We start from the raw sequence: 16804 nt of genomic DNA, 5'->3' as shown, positions 1-16804 counted from the left end.
CTGACCAGAACAGAACACTATTTGAACACTATTTACTAAAAGTTATTGGAACATTAGCCAGTGTAGGGGCTTTTACTAATTGCAAAAAAAATATTTTGTCCAGTATAAGGTGATGATGGTAGCAGGGATCCTGCTCTAAGAAACACAAGACACAAGGCAGCATCCTGGATGTCAGATTTAACTTTATGGTAAAAGAACATGGACAGCATATTAACTTTTTTCAGTTTTCACTGTAACCTGACACATCTTAGGTTGGAGGGTTGGAATTACACCTCAAGTGCAAGTAGAGACTTAATGTTCTAAGTAGTTTTCCTCTGGGTACTGCAGTTTCTTCCAATAGTCCAAAATCATGTGTTTAGGTGAACTGGTGCCCATGAATTACCTGTAGTGTGTGCACTGCTGTCAAGGCTGTCCCTACCTAACGTCCTATACTGTACCTCCTCAGATATTCTCAAGACTCACTTTGACCATGTATTGGTCAAAGGTTTATGGTAACTGGATGGCTGAAAAAGACAGAACTTCTGGAAAGAGAACAACAGCTGGGGTCCTTAGAGAAATGTTTGTAAAGGTAGCTATGTATTTTAATTGTACTCATTTAAACTAAAGGTGATGCAATAATCTTGTGCATTGACACACATAGTGGTCACATTCTGCATTAAATTAGATCTTTTCTAAGGACTTGAATGCCGCCTACTTATTCTCCCTTACTGTGATAATCAGTGGAATGTCTCTACCCTCCATTGATGATACCTGTATGAAACACTGCACCTGTAAGGCCTCCTGCATCGAGGACGACGCCTCGCACCCTTCCACAGACTCTTTGTCCCCCTTCCGTCTGGCAGGAGGTACTGGAGCATCCAAGCCAATTCTTGCCCGCAATTCTTCCCCATGACCATCTGACCTCTGAACTCTTTTACACTCACTGTGCCATCCACTAATACTTTATCAGCTTCCTGCCATTTGCACTGTTACTGCACTGTTACAAGTAGTCTTCATTTATCTTGACATTGCCTTATTTGTTATTACTATTTATATCTACATACCTCTCTGCTGCTTCCATCATGGCATTCTATACAGTTCGTCATTGTGTATTTCTACATTGTGTGTCAGTGTTGTCAGTGCTCCACCCCCGCACTTCTCCCGTCCATCCATGCACTTTATGTATAGGCCTATACTGTAAGTAGCCCTGTGTGCAGTGTATCGAACGTCGTTGGTGCCCCCATTTCACTTGACTTGAAAACACTGCATGCAGTGCTCACAAAAAGTCTTGGGACTTTTAATTCTGTAAAAATGCTGCTAATTATTGGTTCCATAATTTAAGTCCATTGACAAGTAATGTTTTTTGGTCATGTCAGTCAGGTCTGTTCCACCTGTGCTACTTAACAGTGACAGAAAACATAGGTAACATCCCTCACTGCTACTCCCTTCATAAAAGTTTGCCAAGAAGGGAAGGTGCTGGATCTGCTGGTCTCACAAGGTAGCCAGTGAGTGATTGGCTGATGCACAGTATGTAAAGAGGTTTTTAAACTTAGCCAAAAACCTAAATTCATTCTCATGAAAATGATGTAATCAGAGATCCTGCGGTTGCTCTCCAAAGCATCTCGCTGCCTTCCCTTCAGCTCCTCCTATTACTGATTCGATGACCCATGAAATAGTTCCACCTGAAATTCAAAGCAAGTGAAGGTACTGCTGTAAATTTGTGCGCAACAAAATGCACACATTTCACAGACTTCCACCTATCCAATTTATACAGCTGAAAACGTAACTGGTTTAATTCTCATGAATGGTAACCTCTAAATCTATTGCAAATATCCAACTTGAACTCCAAACTATTAAATTGCAAGTAATTTAAAAGACTGTTGAAATATTTTGCCAAGTAAATATATAATGGTTACAGTTAGTTAGACTCGCAAACTATGGTGACAGTTCTCCAGTGCAGACTGTGATGTAAACACAGGTGTGGTGGCTACCTGGACCATTTTGATGGATGATCTGGCACGTTTTTAGTAGTTGGTGCTAAAAGATACACAGGAGTGACACTTGCCAAGTACAGTCTAGAGTCCCAATCACACAGTAATAGGGGTCACATGCTTCAGAGCAAGGAGAGCAGCAAATGGGCAGAATCAGCACCAAGCTCCTTGCCTTTGTTTTCACTTTGAAATGTGACAATAACAAAACAGGAGTGGACCATAACCTCTCCACATGGATCCAGGACTACCTCACTAACCAACCACAGTATGTGAGAGCTCAGGGCTGTGTGTCGGACAGGGTTGTCTGCAGCACTGGGGCCCGACAGGGAACGGTTCTGGTGCCGTTCCTCTACACTATCTACACTGCAGACTTCTCCTACAACTCCACCAACTGCTTCTTGCAAAAGTTCTCTGATGACTTTGCAATAGTTGGTCTCATCACTGATGGGGACGACAAGGAGTACAGAGAACTGACCTGGGACTTTGTGGACTAGTGCCAGCAGAACTGACTCCAGATCAACACTGGAAAAACCAAGGAGCTGGTGGTAGACTTTCCTTCCAACCGTTGACAGACTCTATAACAAAGTCCTTGAAGCTGACCACATACACATAGACTAACAAAACACACACATCCAATACACCATAGTGTCCTCTTATGTGTAATATTTCACTGAGTGCAATTCCAGTGTTGTACATATATTTATAGTTTATATAGTTTTTTATAGTTTATATAGTTTTTTATCCTATTGTTTTTAATTTTTGCGGCTCTATTCTTGTACTGTCCACTTTCTGCCGTGACAATGCAAATTTCCCACTTGTGGGACTAATACAGGATTATCTTATCTTATCGATCTTATCTTATCTTATCTTATCTTATCTTATCTTATCTTTAAACCTTTAAAAAGATGAGTAATGATGAAAGAGGCCACAGCTAATATCTCTACTATTTACAACAGGAAATCATTTCAGCAGTGCATAACTCTTAGAAATTGATGTTTAAATATGTCAAAGTTTATTGACATACCTGTAGTTGTTTCAAAACCTCTTCTAAAATCACCATAGTATTTCCAGCAAGCATCTAATACACATATTTTTTTACTTAACCAGTAGTGCACCATGTTTGCCTAGTTAGTACTTAACCATGTTATTTAACTAAAGTTAATAAATTAATTGAGGTGGTGGTTAAACTGAACTATACATGGAATGGCTAAGGCATGCCTGAGAAGAGATTTACGAACTTTAGTGGTGTTCTTCTACGCATGCAAAAAGGTATCAATTAACCTTTTGGAGAACTGAAGAATTTCTTGATAGTGTTCATGTTAATGTTTATTTATTCTATATTCTAATGTTTTTCAGAGCATATATGCATTTACTATCTGGATAAATAACCTTTAAATGCTTTAAAAAGACTTTTGCAAGGTATTGTTTATATCCATAAGAGAAACCCTCCATCTTTCACATTCACCGTTTAATTGTCCATCCCAAGAATGACAGTTATTACATTACAGTTGAACCCTCTCCTCATCAACGTCTTTCTACATAGCTTTAGTGGGACTGAGTGTGCATGAAGGTCACTGTACCATGGTGGAATGTGACAACCAATGGGACTGCTCTCCATAGCCCAGGGCCTGGGGGGGGGGCGGCACATAGGTGTCCTGCCCAGTGATGAATGGGCTGCTGGCAGCATCTTCACTCCTGACCCTCATGTGTTTGAATAAGCAGTACATTAAAATGGAGATCCGTGTTGGCTTTGGATCAGAAAAGTAAACTGAGTTTGGCTTAGAAGGATCCATTGACTAGATGAGTAATGGGGAACTTTGGGGGATTGTCTGATCTGCCCGGTAAGGTATGTACATGGGCAGGGGTAGCGGGGGAAGGCGGGCTTCACTGTTTGCCTTTGATGGAACTTTGCTCACCTCTTTGGTCTTTCTGTAGCTTTATTGAAAGTTAACTATTAAGGATAAATAGTCAAAGTCCCCTTGGAAATGTACTTGCAATTTTACAATTTCTTGCTGTTTTCAATGCATATGACAATACATCATACCAAGATGATCAAGAAAAGATGTTACGCTCAACAATTCACAGTGTTTTCACTTTGGCCAAAGCATTTTTTTAATAAAGAAATGGAAAAAAAACAGGTCTTCATTTGTCATTGCAACAGTATGGCTGCCCCCAAGCTTAACACCGTCTGCTCAGAAGTGGAACACCCTCACACCACAGTCAAACAAGTCTTGCAAGGAAATACACAAATTTTTGAAGCTGAGGCACCATACTTGGGGCATTAATGGGAACTGGAGAACAATGAAAACAGTTAAATACATGCAATTCTGAGTAAGAAATTATGTGCTGCTGGTATGTATTGATAAATTAATGGTGATCCTAAATTAATGAATGAAAAGTCTGCCATATCAAGGCAGACAATGGAAAGACCAGCAATACAAAAAGTGTTGAAAGCGTAACATGGTCTTCTATGGATACATGCTTAAATACAAGTTCAACAAATGTGAAGATAAAGGAAGCATTGTTCAATTAAGTGTGTGATTGATGGTGACGATGAACTAGGAAACTGTAATAAATTTTGCTTCAATAGACCATAAGACTGGCTGCACATCACCATACTTTATTATTGATTTTTACTGTTTTCCTGCTAATTTTATGCCATGTACTGATATATACATGAAATTCCGCTGAGTAATAAACCTTTAAATATGAAGCCGTATAAATATAGATGAATAGAGGTCTTTTGTGACGGCTTATTACTAGCCAATTTACCCCTCTTTTCAGCTTTGGGGTAGAAGCAAGAGACTGGTTGGGGGTTATGAGTAGGGTGATAGGGTGAACTGTGTCCCCCCTACCCCCTCCATCAACCTACACCCACAGAATCTCCCAGGGAGTTTTAAACTATCCCGTTACTTGGCAACTCTGCAAACCACATGGGCCCATTGAGGTTGCTAACCAGTACTGAGCAGGTCCCTGACCTGGGGCGGACTCCCAGCAGACTGGCCCCTCCCCCTGGCTGCTCCAAATGCCACGTGCTTGAATTGGAGCCATCTGCCTTGATATTCACTACACCTTTGGGCACAGTGGGGGCCTGTTTTGCCCCTGACTGAAGTCCACAATGAGCCATCTTCAGACCAGCAGTGCAGCTTGTCCGCAAATGGTGGGGGGGATTCCTGATGACATCTCATGTTGAATAATTAGTACTAACCTCGCCAATGGTGCCCCTCCAAACCCCACTGGGAGGTCTGCAGTTACCCTCAACAGAAATTTGGGATTAGGAAACAATACTACTTTAGATGCTATTTTAGAATATTAAAAAATAATAAATAAGTAGGAGCCATTTGTATAGATTGCGTAAACTGAGAAAGTTGCAGAAATGTGACTTAAAATATGAGAGTTGTGTTTTGCCACAGATCAAGAACTTGGGTATTGCTGAAGGATCTGGAGACATCAGCAGTGTGCATTGTAGTGTATTTGGGTTTCAGAATCAGGATTTTTCTTTATAAACTAAAGCAGTGGTTCCCAAACTTTCTCTGCAGGGCCCCCCTTTTCTAGATAGGAACATTATTGAGCCCCCCCATTCAAACTACATATAGGTTCAGATTCAAACTTCATTTTAAATACAACTCTCTTTTCTAATTGAGCGAAACAAATGCAATTACAAAATACAAATGGTGCAATTTCACTACTGTGGGAGAAAAAAGAGCAATCAATTAAAAATAAAAGTCCAGCATAAGTTAGAAATTATGCAAATACATATTTAACATTCCTGTTAATATTCATTGGCGTACACAAATTAAAGTTTGTCTTACGTTTACCGCATTTTATTTTTAATGATAACCGCAGGTTTCAGCCTATACTATAGCACAAAACAATACTAAATCATACCCATTAATTGATAGTCTCCCTGCAATCCATGTAGAAAATTTTAAACCTCGTTTTTCATGATATGGTTAGATTTTATTGTACGGCGCTGCAAAACGTCGTCACGCGTCATCATGTCCCATGGTACAAAAACCTTGCAAGAGCAAGACGACGTAAGACAGATCGTACAGCACCTCTCAGCCGGCAGAACAAACTGGAACCGCCTCCGTGATGACACAACTTTGCCCTTATTGGCTGAAGAACGTGACATTTGTATGACGTTTGTATCCCAGGAAGTTCCGATGCGTACTCTGCCATTTCTCCCGAATTTCACTTAAAGCAGTGAGAACTGGTTTTCAGTTAATTTACCTGGTAAAATAAAGTTTAAATAAATTACATAAATGTTCTAATAGTACACGTAAGTTAGTGGTTTATTTATTGTTATTTACTGTAATGTTGCGCTGCTTTATTTGTTTAATCGTCCAGTCTGTGAAGAGATTATTTTGCCCCTGAGGCTATCCCATTGGTGCCCCCCCCCCCCCCCCGCAATACCCAGGGGGGCGCGCCCCCCAATTTGGGAACCACTGAACTAAAGGTAGGTGGTCAGGGTCTTAGTTTGAATCAGTGTCTGCATAAACACTGTATCAGTAACCTGGGAATGTAGATTACTGGATGTTTGTTACTCAGTACCAAGTACACAGAACCTTTTGAAGCTATTGCGAAAGTCACAATCATAATCAACAGGGTTGCCAACTTTCATACATCTGGCATGACACAAACGCTTTCAGTCTCACGCTCAAGCAAGAAATCTTACAGCAAATCTATATTATTCCAAAATAAACCTAAAATGAACTACATCGAAAGTATTGAGGTAGTTTGCAAACTCCACATACTATTTACAGTGTAATAAAATTGTTCATCTAAATGCGTGCGCAGACTTGTCTCGAACTGAGAACTTCACACCACGCGGCTGGCCAGAGTTGGCAACCCTGAATCAGTGAAGAGTTTTGCCAGCTTCTGTGTTATTTATTGCTCACTCTTAGAAAGACCTCATCAGTTAGTCTGGAAATATCTGAGAAAATACTAATTTCTCACTGAAAGCCAACAGTAATAAGGTATTTGAATCAATAGCTGGTTTCTTTCTACCTTTTCATTTATAATATTCTGTGCCTGAAGAAGATTAGCTTGTCAGGGTCTGTACCGTCTGAGGCCGCCCTCTTTAACCTTCCCCATTTGACCCGCAGGGTTTGCTGGCCATTCTGCCATTCCCACTCTCTGTCTAGTTCCAAGTCTTCCCTACTGGGTTTTCCCTATTCTCTGGAGAGGTGTGTAGCTCTGAATGTGCAGCTGTAAACTGTATGGTCATGGGTTCAAGGCTGGCCATATGCCAGCCTTATCTGTTATTTTGTATTTATTTGTTTTCCCCAGTGTTTATTACTTTCTATTTGTTTCTCTGTTATTGGTTTGCCTCTTTTGTGTTATGTTCTGGTTTTTCGTTTTGTACCTTTTTGTTCCACATTGATTAGCTTTGCATTGTAGTACTAGTGTCTGGTTTATGTCTCCTAGTTTTGACGTCTGATAAGCTCTCTAGTTCTGTTAATTAGCCCCCACCTGTTGCTCATTGTCCTCTCCTTTCTTTGATTCGTTGTTTGGCTATTTTTCTCACCTGTCCTGTCCTTTCTTTGATTGGTTGTTTGGCTATTTTTCTCACCTGTCCTGTGTTGCCTTGTTAGCCTTGTATATATTTAAGTAGCTGCTCCTGCTCTCTTCCTCAGTCAGTCATTGTATGTTGACCAATAAAGGTTATGCTGTGTTACTCTGTCATATGGCTTTTTCCTGCTCCCTTCTTGATTTATTCTGTGGTGTCTTTAAGTTACTTTAAGTTACTTTAATTACTGGTAGAAAGGATGTCGGGGCATTTATTTAATGTCAGGCAGGTCATTTACATGACCCACCACTTCAAACAGTTGGCTTCTCAGCTGGATGAACAAGCAGCTATACTTAGTCACCTCGCAGATCAGTCACCGCCAGATCCGTCACCTCTCAGATCAGTCACCACCAGATCTGTCACCACCAGATCCGTCACCTCTCAGATCAGTCACTGCCAGATCCGTCACCTCGCAGATCTGTCACCGCCAGATCCGTCAACACCAGATCCGTCACCTCTCAGATCAGTCACCACCAGATCTGTCACCTCTCAGATCTGTCACCGCCAGATCCGTCACCACCAGATCCGTCACCTCTCAGATCAGTCACCACCAGATCTGTCACCTCTCAGATCAGTCACCACCAGATCTGTCACCACCAGATCCGTCACCTCTCAGATCAGTCACCACCAGATCTGTCACCTCTCAGATCAGTCACCACCAGATCTGTCACCACCAGATCCGTCACCTGTCAGGTCAGTCACCACCAGATCTGTCACCACCAGATCCGTCACCTCTCAGATCTGTCACCGTCAGATCAGTCACCTCGCAGATCAGTCACCGCCAGATCAGTCACCGCCAGATCCGTCACCGCCAGATCCGGCACCTCTCAGATCAGTCACCACCAGATCTGTCACCACCCGATCCGTCACCTGTCAGATCAGTCACCACCAGATCTGTCACCACCAGATCCGTCACCTCTCAGATCTGTGACCACCAGTTCCGTCACCTCTCAGATCTGTCACCACCAGATCTGTCACCTCTCAGATCTGTGACCACCAGATCCGTCACCTCTCATGCAGGTCTGTGCAATTTGGGGTGTCCCTTTTGCCTACTTTGCTCAGGAATTTATTCTATTTACTTTAGCTGTGACAATTAGTGTAATAAGTTACTTAATGCAAATGAATTACAGAATGACACTTTGTAATTAAAATACCACTTTGACAGAAAAATTGTGGTGGAATACAGTACACACTTGGAGACAGATGACATAGACAACGAGACATTTTGGCGTTTTGTAAAGTACACACATGTTTCACACTCTTTTTCGTCTCAGCATTCAAAACAGTTGGTTTGAAACATCCGGTCAGTGTTACTTTATGCCATTAGCTCATTTTTATTGTGCAGTATCATGAGGTGTAGAGTGGATTCGTCACAGAACAGAACCTACCATCAGTTGATAAAAGACTTCTTTGGTCAACAAGCTCATGGTCTGTCATGATTTGTTGCCCTGTGATTGCTGGTCTCTCAAATGGCTGACAACATGCTACCAATAAGGGTATCCTGGCTGGAGGCTGCAGAAAAGCCCTACATTATCTTTCCTGCTTTGAACTCCTATGAAAATAGGCATCATAATTCTAACAGTGTATTGTAGTAACCTTACTCCTGTAAATAAATGGCCTTGGTCTGTTGGTAATACAGGTTAAGAATTTGAGCTCAGGGTTTCACAACGGAAGTCAAAGGGGATCATTTTTATATTATCTGTACTTAAGCAACATGTTATATTTATTAAAACAGATAGTAAAAATAAAAGTGTGGTTTACAGGGAAAAGATTTTACAAGAAATTATGAAATGTAACAAAGTAAAAAACAATATCTGTGTACAAGTGTGTGTCTGCATGGAGACAAGTCATTACTCCTCCAGATGTTAATTTCTACAGAACATTCAAGAAGACTTTCAGAATATCCAAGTCAGCAGCAATGCATAATAGAGTGGGCCACATTCAAGCCCACTGCTTACATCTACACAGAGCTAAAAATGAGACAAATACTAACAAGTGTTAGTATTCTATAGCATGTTGGGTGTGGCTCAGACAAGCAGTAATTCTCTGCCATGTAAGCAAACTGTTCAAATCACAGCATCGCAGCTGCTACCAAAGCTTCAAACTTCATTTTCCATCCAATCATTTGAACTGTTTTAATTTAACTTGGATAAACATGTACAACATTTCGCAAGAAATCTATGTTGTACTAAGCTATCAGGCAGCAGACAGCACTAATGAAAATGTGCTTTGTATATCTTAGTTGTGCTTCAAGATAGTATTTGCAGTTAACCAATGACTGAAATGCATGCATACCTTCAAAAAGTCTTTCTTTATGTTTGCATCTTTTTGATTTAGTTTTTTAAGCATATATCATATATACTTAGACAAACTGCCTGTTAAACAATGTGTGGCTGTGTGGGAAATTAATCATAATTAATGCATATATCCAGCATTTTAGAATAATCAATACAAGAAAAGTCCTAAAGAAAATTATTAAATATTTTCAAAACAAAATAACATTTAACAATAAAAATAATGATGTAATATTATACTCTGTGCTGAACTGGCATCATATCCAGGGTGTCCCCTGCTCTTTACATCCAGTAGTAACCTCTAAGCCCCCAAATCTGTGTTAATTATGGGAGATGGGTTGATGAATGGATAATATTAGTCCGAAATACCTAATCATATAACAAAAAGTGTAAACAAAACAGGTATGCTTTCTGTGATAAGAGCAACCTTGCAATTTGTTTACTTAAATTCTGCAGGTAAATCAGGTGACTCATGGTTCTGAGCCACAACTCAGAGGGTCGCCTTCCAGCATTGAGAGTATTGCATTTCTCCATGATGTACTAAGCACTACTGCTGCAGAGCCGGTTTTGTCAAAGACTCCGCTTGGACTTTGGTGAAGAGGCATTTCTTCAGCTTCTGGCTTCTCTTTAGCTCATGTAATCCCATCGTGATCCTTTCATTTTAAACCGCTACTAGCAGTTTTGACAGAGGCCTGTTCAGGCTAATACTCCTTTGACACGGAACCCTCAATTAAAGGCAGCTGAAGCAGCCACAATCCCATTAGGGGGCGACGCGGTCCCCTTTGTCGTGCTCCCAAGACATAATTAGCCATAGTTGACAAACGTGTAATGAGGCCACACAAAGGACAGAGGATGGGGGGGCAGTGCCCACCCGCAGACACAGAGACACGCAGCCTGTGTGCACAGTTGGCCTGAATTGTCACAGCAGGTCTTTCAGAAATACAGATTCTTTGCTCTGACAATGAACAAGTATGAAGAATGTCAGTATTATTTACTCACGCAATCCGTTTATCTGAAGTAAGCAAATATTCAGTGTTAATCGTCTTACAGAACTGAATGTTTCGTGAAGTCTTCTGAGACTAAATTTCCTCATTATTAACTGTTTTAGTTATAGATTCCCCATCAGCCTAATCACCTGCCGGCTTGAATTAATTAATTAAATGCCCCCTAAAATTAATGTGAAAAACCACATTTTATGCATCAAAGGAATAAAACACTGATGATGCTTTTGTACATTAGAGTTGTCTCATGAAACTCATGAGAGTTCCATACATTCACACAGAATAACCTTCCTGATGGAAAGCAATAGGAAAGTATTATTGTTCAATTTGTGTTTTATTACGCTGATTTTATTAGCATAATGTTGAAAAACGAATATACAATAGAGCACTATTTTATGGCAACTACGAATAAGCAATGCTTTAATTAATCACAAGAGTACATGGTGGAAGTCTGCACTTTCACAAACCTATGTTGTTTTAATGCAAACACACAAATTTTTGTCAGTTGCGTGAATTAACCTGTCCTGATTTAGCAAAAGCAGGGTTGCCCTCTAGTGGTAAAACAGTGGTTCTATGATAGGCATCCCAGGACGCAAAAATTGGACAGACATGTATAGTGTAACACATTTTCTGACTGCACGAGACTCTCCAATAGTGAGGAATTCCTAGCTGTCTGTGTCACACTAATCCACACTAGCCTCTGCATTCTGTCTGTCTGTTCTAGCTTCTTATTCCCGCATGTGCTGCACTCTCTGCACCTCACCTATCACTGCAGTTTCTCCCACCAGTTTATGCGCCTGTAACCAATACAGAAAACATACAGCACAGAAGCCTTACCTTTACCTTAACTTCATTAATGTTTCATTTATGTTAAATGGACCTATGGTTGAGGCTGCTGTTCTATGCGTAGCACTGCATAAGGGTGTATGAAATTATCAATCCTTCTATGTAATGCGATATTATGTTTTGTGATACTGTATCAATTTCCAAAAACACTGTATTGCTTTTTAATTAACAGTTTACCTGCAAAGATTTTTGGCGGATGGTGGTTAGTTTTGTGTTGTGTTTAAACCCCTGACCACTATATAGCGGTGTTGTAATTTATATTCATCCATTTGAGTGTTCCACTCAAATGTAAAACGGTAAAGTGAGAACTATGAACCAAGATGGCAGCCTGCATAGGGGCAGTGGCCTGGAACTCTCCAATACCACTCTTTTGTTGTGTAATATCCCTCTGACAATGATATGCTAATGGATTCTTTGCTTCCAGTATTGGCAATTTATTATTAATTTTTATTCTTTTTCATTTTGAGTGTATATATTGTAGCAATGGGTGTGCATGGGACGACAAAACAATCTGGCACCAATGCCATTTGAATAATACCAAAACATCTTTATTTAAAGACTGTAAGGATTCATGAGTGATATTAAACATTCTACAATTGCTCTTTTATGTCTGCCCAGAGTGTTGTAATATGCAGTACCCTGACTCACCATTACCGTCCTGACATACTTACCTCATGTTAATATAACATTATAATACAACTATATACACTCACCATTTTAACTTACAGAAATAATATTAAAAACTGAAACAAACCAAGATAATCATAAAGATGCATGACTAAATCAAACAATCAATGAGGCTGATGGGAGCTCAAATACGAACCTTATTCTTCCAGATCCTTACCCATTCATTCCAGATCAGGAAGTGGTGCATGCTAGCCTGTAGCAACTGCTACAATGCCTCCTCCTCTGAAAAAGGGCAGTGAACCCACATACACAGTCATGAAACACCTAAACTTCCTCTTGACCTTTTGGGATAACCCCCCCCCCCCCCCCCCAACTGCAGAGGTCCCCATGTCCAGATAAGGAGCCAACTAGCTCAATTCGGTGCCATATGTTCACACACAACATCTGACCCATTCAGTCACTGTTGAGTTTAGGCGATTGCCCCTTCTTCTGGGTAGGGTTGTATACCCAGACCCACTTGCCTACCTGTAGGTCCCTGCTAGCACTGTGGGCGTCGTAGTTCCTCTTCTGTCAAACACTGGCCCGTTGTTGAAGCATCACCATTGTAATGTGGATCTGGCTAACTGGGGAGGCAGTTGGCTGGTGGGTAGCCATACAGCAGATTCACTAGTTCACATGCCATCATATAGTAAGTGCAGTGGGTGTGCAGCTGGTGAACTCTTGAAAGGCTGTGTGGTACAGTATTAGTCATCACTCTCCTGTACAAGTCCTGTCTCTGCTATATGAGTCCTCTATCTGCTGTACAAGTCCTCTCTCTGCTCAGAGTATCTCTGCTCTCTTGAACAGCAGAGAGAGGACTTGTACAGCAGAGATAGGACTTGTACAGCAGAGAGATGACTTATATAGTACTCATATGAGTACTCTCTCTGCAAAATGAGTATTATCTCTGCTATATGAGTCCTCTCTCTGCTGGACAAGTCCTATCTCTGCTATATGAGTCCTCTCTTTGCTGATCAAGTCTTCTCTCTGCTCAGAGAGTCTCATAGCAGTCTCTGCAGCAGAGAGATGACTCATATAGCAGAGAGGATTCATATAGTACTCATATGAGTACTGTATCTGCAAAATGAGTACTCTCTATGCTATATTAGTCATCTCTATGCTGTACAAGTCCTCTCTCTGCTCAGAGAGTCTCTCTGCTCTCTTGAACAGCAGAGAGTGGACTTGTACAGCAGAGATAGGACTTGTACAGCAGAGAGATGACTCATAGTACTCATATGAGTACTCACTGCAATATGAGTACTATTTCTGCTATATGAGTCCTCTCTATGCTGGACAAGTCCTTTCTCTGCTATATGAGTCCTCTCTCTGCTGAACAAGTCTTCTCTCTGCTCAGAGAGTCTCATAGCAGTATCTGCAGCAGAGAGATGACTCATATAGTACTCATATGAGTACTGTCTCTACAATATGAGTACTCTCTCTGCTATATGAGTCCTCTCTCTGCTGGACAAGTCCTATCTCTGCCATATGAGTCCTCTCTTTGCTGATCAAGTCTTCTCTCTGCTCAGAGAGTCTCATAGCAGTATCTGCAGCAGAGAGATGACTCATATAGTACTCATATGAGTACTCTCTGCAATATCAGTACTCTCTCTGCTATATTAGTCCTCTCTCGGCTGTACAAGACCTCTCTCTAGTCAGAGTCTCTCTGCTCTCTTGAACAGCAGAGAGTGGACTTGTACAGCAGAGATCGGACTTGTACAGCAGAGAGATGACTCATAGTACTCATATGAGTACTCTCTGCAATATGAGTACTATTTCTGCTACATGAGTCCTCTCTCTGCTGGACAAGTCCTTTGTCTGCTATATGAGTCCTCTCTCTGCTGAACAAGTCTTCTCTCTGCTCAGAGAGTCTCATAGCAGTATCTGCAGTAGAGTGATGACTCGTATAGTGCTGATATAAGTAGTCTCTCTACAAAATGAGTACTGTCTGCTATATGAGTCCTCTCTCTGCTGGACAAGTCCTTTATCTGCTATATGAGTCCTCTCTCTGCTGAACAAGTCTTCTCTCTGCTCATAGAGTCTCATAGCAGTATCTGCAGCAGAGAGATGACTCATTTAGTACTCATATGAGTACTATCTCTGCAATATAAGTACTCTCTCTGCTATATTAGTCATCTCTCTCCTGTACAAGTCCTGTCTCTGCTATATGAGTCCTCTATCTGCTGTACAAGTCCTCTCTCTGCTCAGAGTCTCTCTGCTCTCTTGAACAGCAGAGAGAGGACTTGTACAGCAGAGATAGGACTTGTACAGCAGAGAGATGACTTATATAGTACTCATATGAGTACTCTCTCTGCAATGTGAGTACTCACTCTGCTATATTAGTCATCTCTCTGCTGTACAAGTCCTATCTCTGCTATATCAGTCTTCTCTCTGCTGTACAAGTCTTCTCTCTGCTCAGAGAGTCTCATAGCAGTCTCTGCAGCAGAGAGATGACTCATATAGCAGAGAGAGGACTCATATAGTACTCATACAAGTACTGCCTCTGCAATATCAGTACTGCCTCTGCTATATGACTCATCTCTCTGCTGTACGAGTCCTCTCTCTGCTCTCTTGAACAGCAGAGAAAGGACTTGTACAGCAGAGATAGGACTTGTACAGCAGAGAGATGACTAATATAGTACTCATATGAGTACTATCTGTGCAATATTAGTATTATCTCTGCTATATTAGTCATCTCTCTGCTGTACAAGTCCTATCTCTGCTAAATGAGTCCTCTATCTGCTGAACAAGTCTTCTCTCTGCTCAGAGAGTCTCATTGCAGTCTCTGCAGCAGAGAGATGACTCATATAGCAGAGAGGACTCATATAGTACTCATATTAGTACTGTATCTGCAAAATTAGTATTCTCTATGCTATATTAGTCATCTCTCTGCTGTACAAGTCATCTCTCTGCTCAGAGAGTCTCTCTGCTCTCTTGAACAGCAGAGAGTGGACTTGTACAGCAGAGATAGGACTTGTACAGCAGAGAGATGACTCATAGTACTCATATGAGTACTAACTGCAATATGAGTACTATCTCTGCTATATGAGTCCTCTATCTGCTGGACAAGTCCTTTCTCTGCTATATCAGTCCTCTCTGCTGAACAATTCTTCTCTCTGCTCAGAGAGTCTCAAAGCAGTATCTGCAGCAGAGAAATGTCTCATATAGTACTAATATGAGTACTCTCTCTGCAATATGAGTACTTTCTCTGCTATATGAGGCCTCTCTCTGCTGGACAAGTCCAATATCTGCTATATGAGTCCTCTCTTTGCTGATCAAGTCTTCTCTCTGCTCAGAGTCTCATAGCAGTATCTGCAGCAGAGATGACTCATATAGTACTCATATGAGTACTCTCTCTGCAATGTGAGTACTCACTCTGCTATATTAGTCATCTCTCTGCTGTACAAGTCCTATCTCTGCTATATCAGTCTTCTCTCTGCTGAACAAGTCTTCTCTCTGCTCAGAGAGTCTCATAGCAGTATCTGCAGCAGAGAGATGACTCATTTAGTACTCATATGAGTACTATCTCTGCAATATGAGTACTTTCTCTGCTATATTAGTCATCTCTCTCCTGTACAAGTCCTGTCTCTGCTATATGAGTCCTCTATCTGCTGTACAAGTCCTCTCTCTGCTCAGAGTCTCTCTGCTCTCTTGAACAGCAGAGAGAGGACTTGTACAGCAGAGATAGGACTTGTACAGCAGAGAGATGACTTATATAGTACTCATATGAGTACTGTATCTGCAAAATGAGTACTCTCTATGCTATATTAGTCATCTCTATGCTGTACAAGTCCTCTCTCTGCTCAGAGAGTCTCTCTGCTCTCTTGTACAGCAGAGAGTGGACTTGTACAGCAGAGATAGGACTTGTACAGCAGAGAGATGACTCATAGTACTAATATGAGTACTCACTGCAATATGAGTACTATTTCTGCTATATGAGTCCTCTCTATGCTGGACAAGTCCTTTCTCTGCTATATGAGTCCTCTCTCTGCTGAACAAGTCTTCTCTCTGCTCAGAGAGTCTCATAGCAGTATCTGCAGCAGAGAGATGACTCATATAGTACTCATATGAGTACTGTCTCTACAATATGAGTACTCTCTCTGCTATATGAGTCCTCTCTCTGCTGGACAAGTCCTATCTCTGCCATATGAGTCCTCTCTTTGCTGATCAAGTCTTCTCTCTGCTCAGAGAGTCTCATAGCAGTATCTGCAGCAGAGAGATGACTCATATAGTACTCATATGAGTACTCTCTGCAATATCAGTACTCTCTCTGCTATATTAGTCCTCTCTCGGCTGTACAAGACCTCTCTCTAGTCAGAGAGTCTCTCTGCTCTCTTGAACAGCAGAGAGTGGACTTGTACAGCAGAGATAGGACTTGTACAGCAGAGAGATGACTCATAGTACTCATATGAGTACTCTCTGCAATATGAGTACTATTTCTGCTACATGAGTCCTCTC

Source organism: Paramormyrops kingsleyae, chromosome 2, assembly GCF_048594095.1.
Source record: "Paramormyrops kingsleyae isolate MSU_618 chromosome 2, PKINGS_0.4, whole genome shotgun sequence".
Lineage (NCBI taxonomy): Eukaryota > Metazoa > Chordata > Actinopteri > Osteoglossiformes > Mormyridae > Paramormyrops > Paramormyrops kingsleyae.
Note: the sequence above shows the minus strand (reverse complement) of the source record.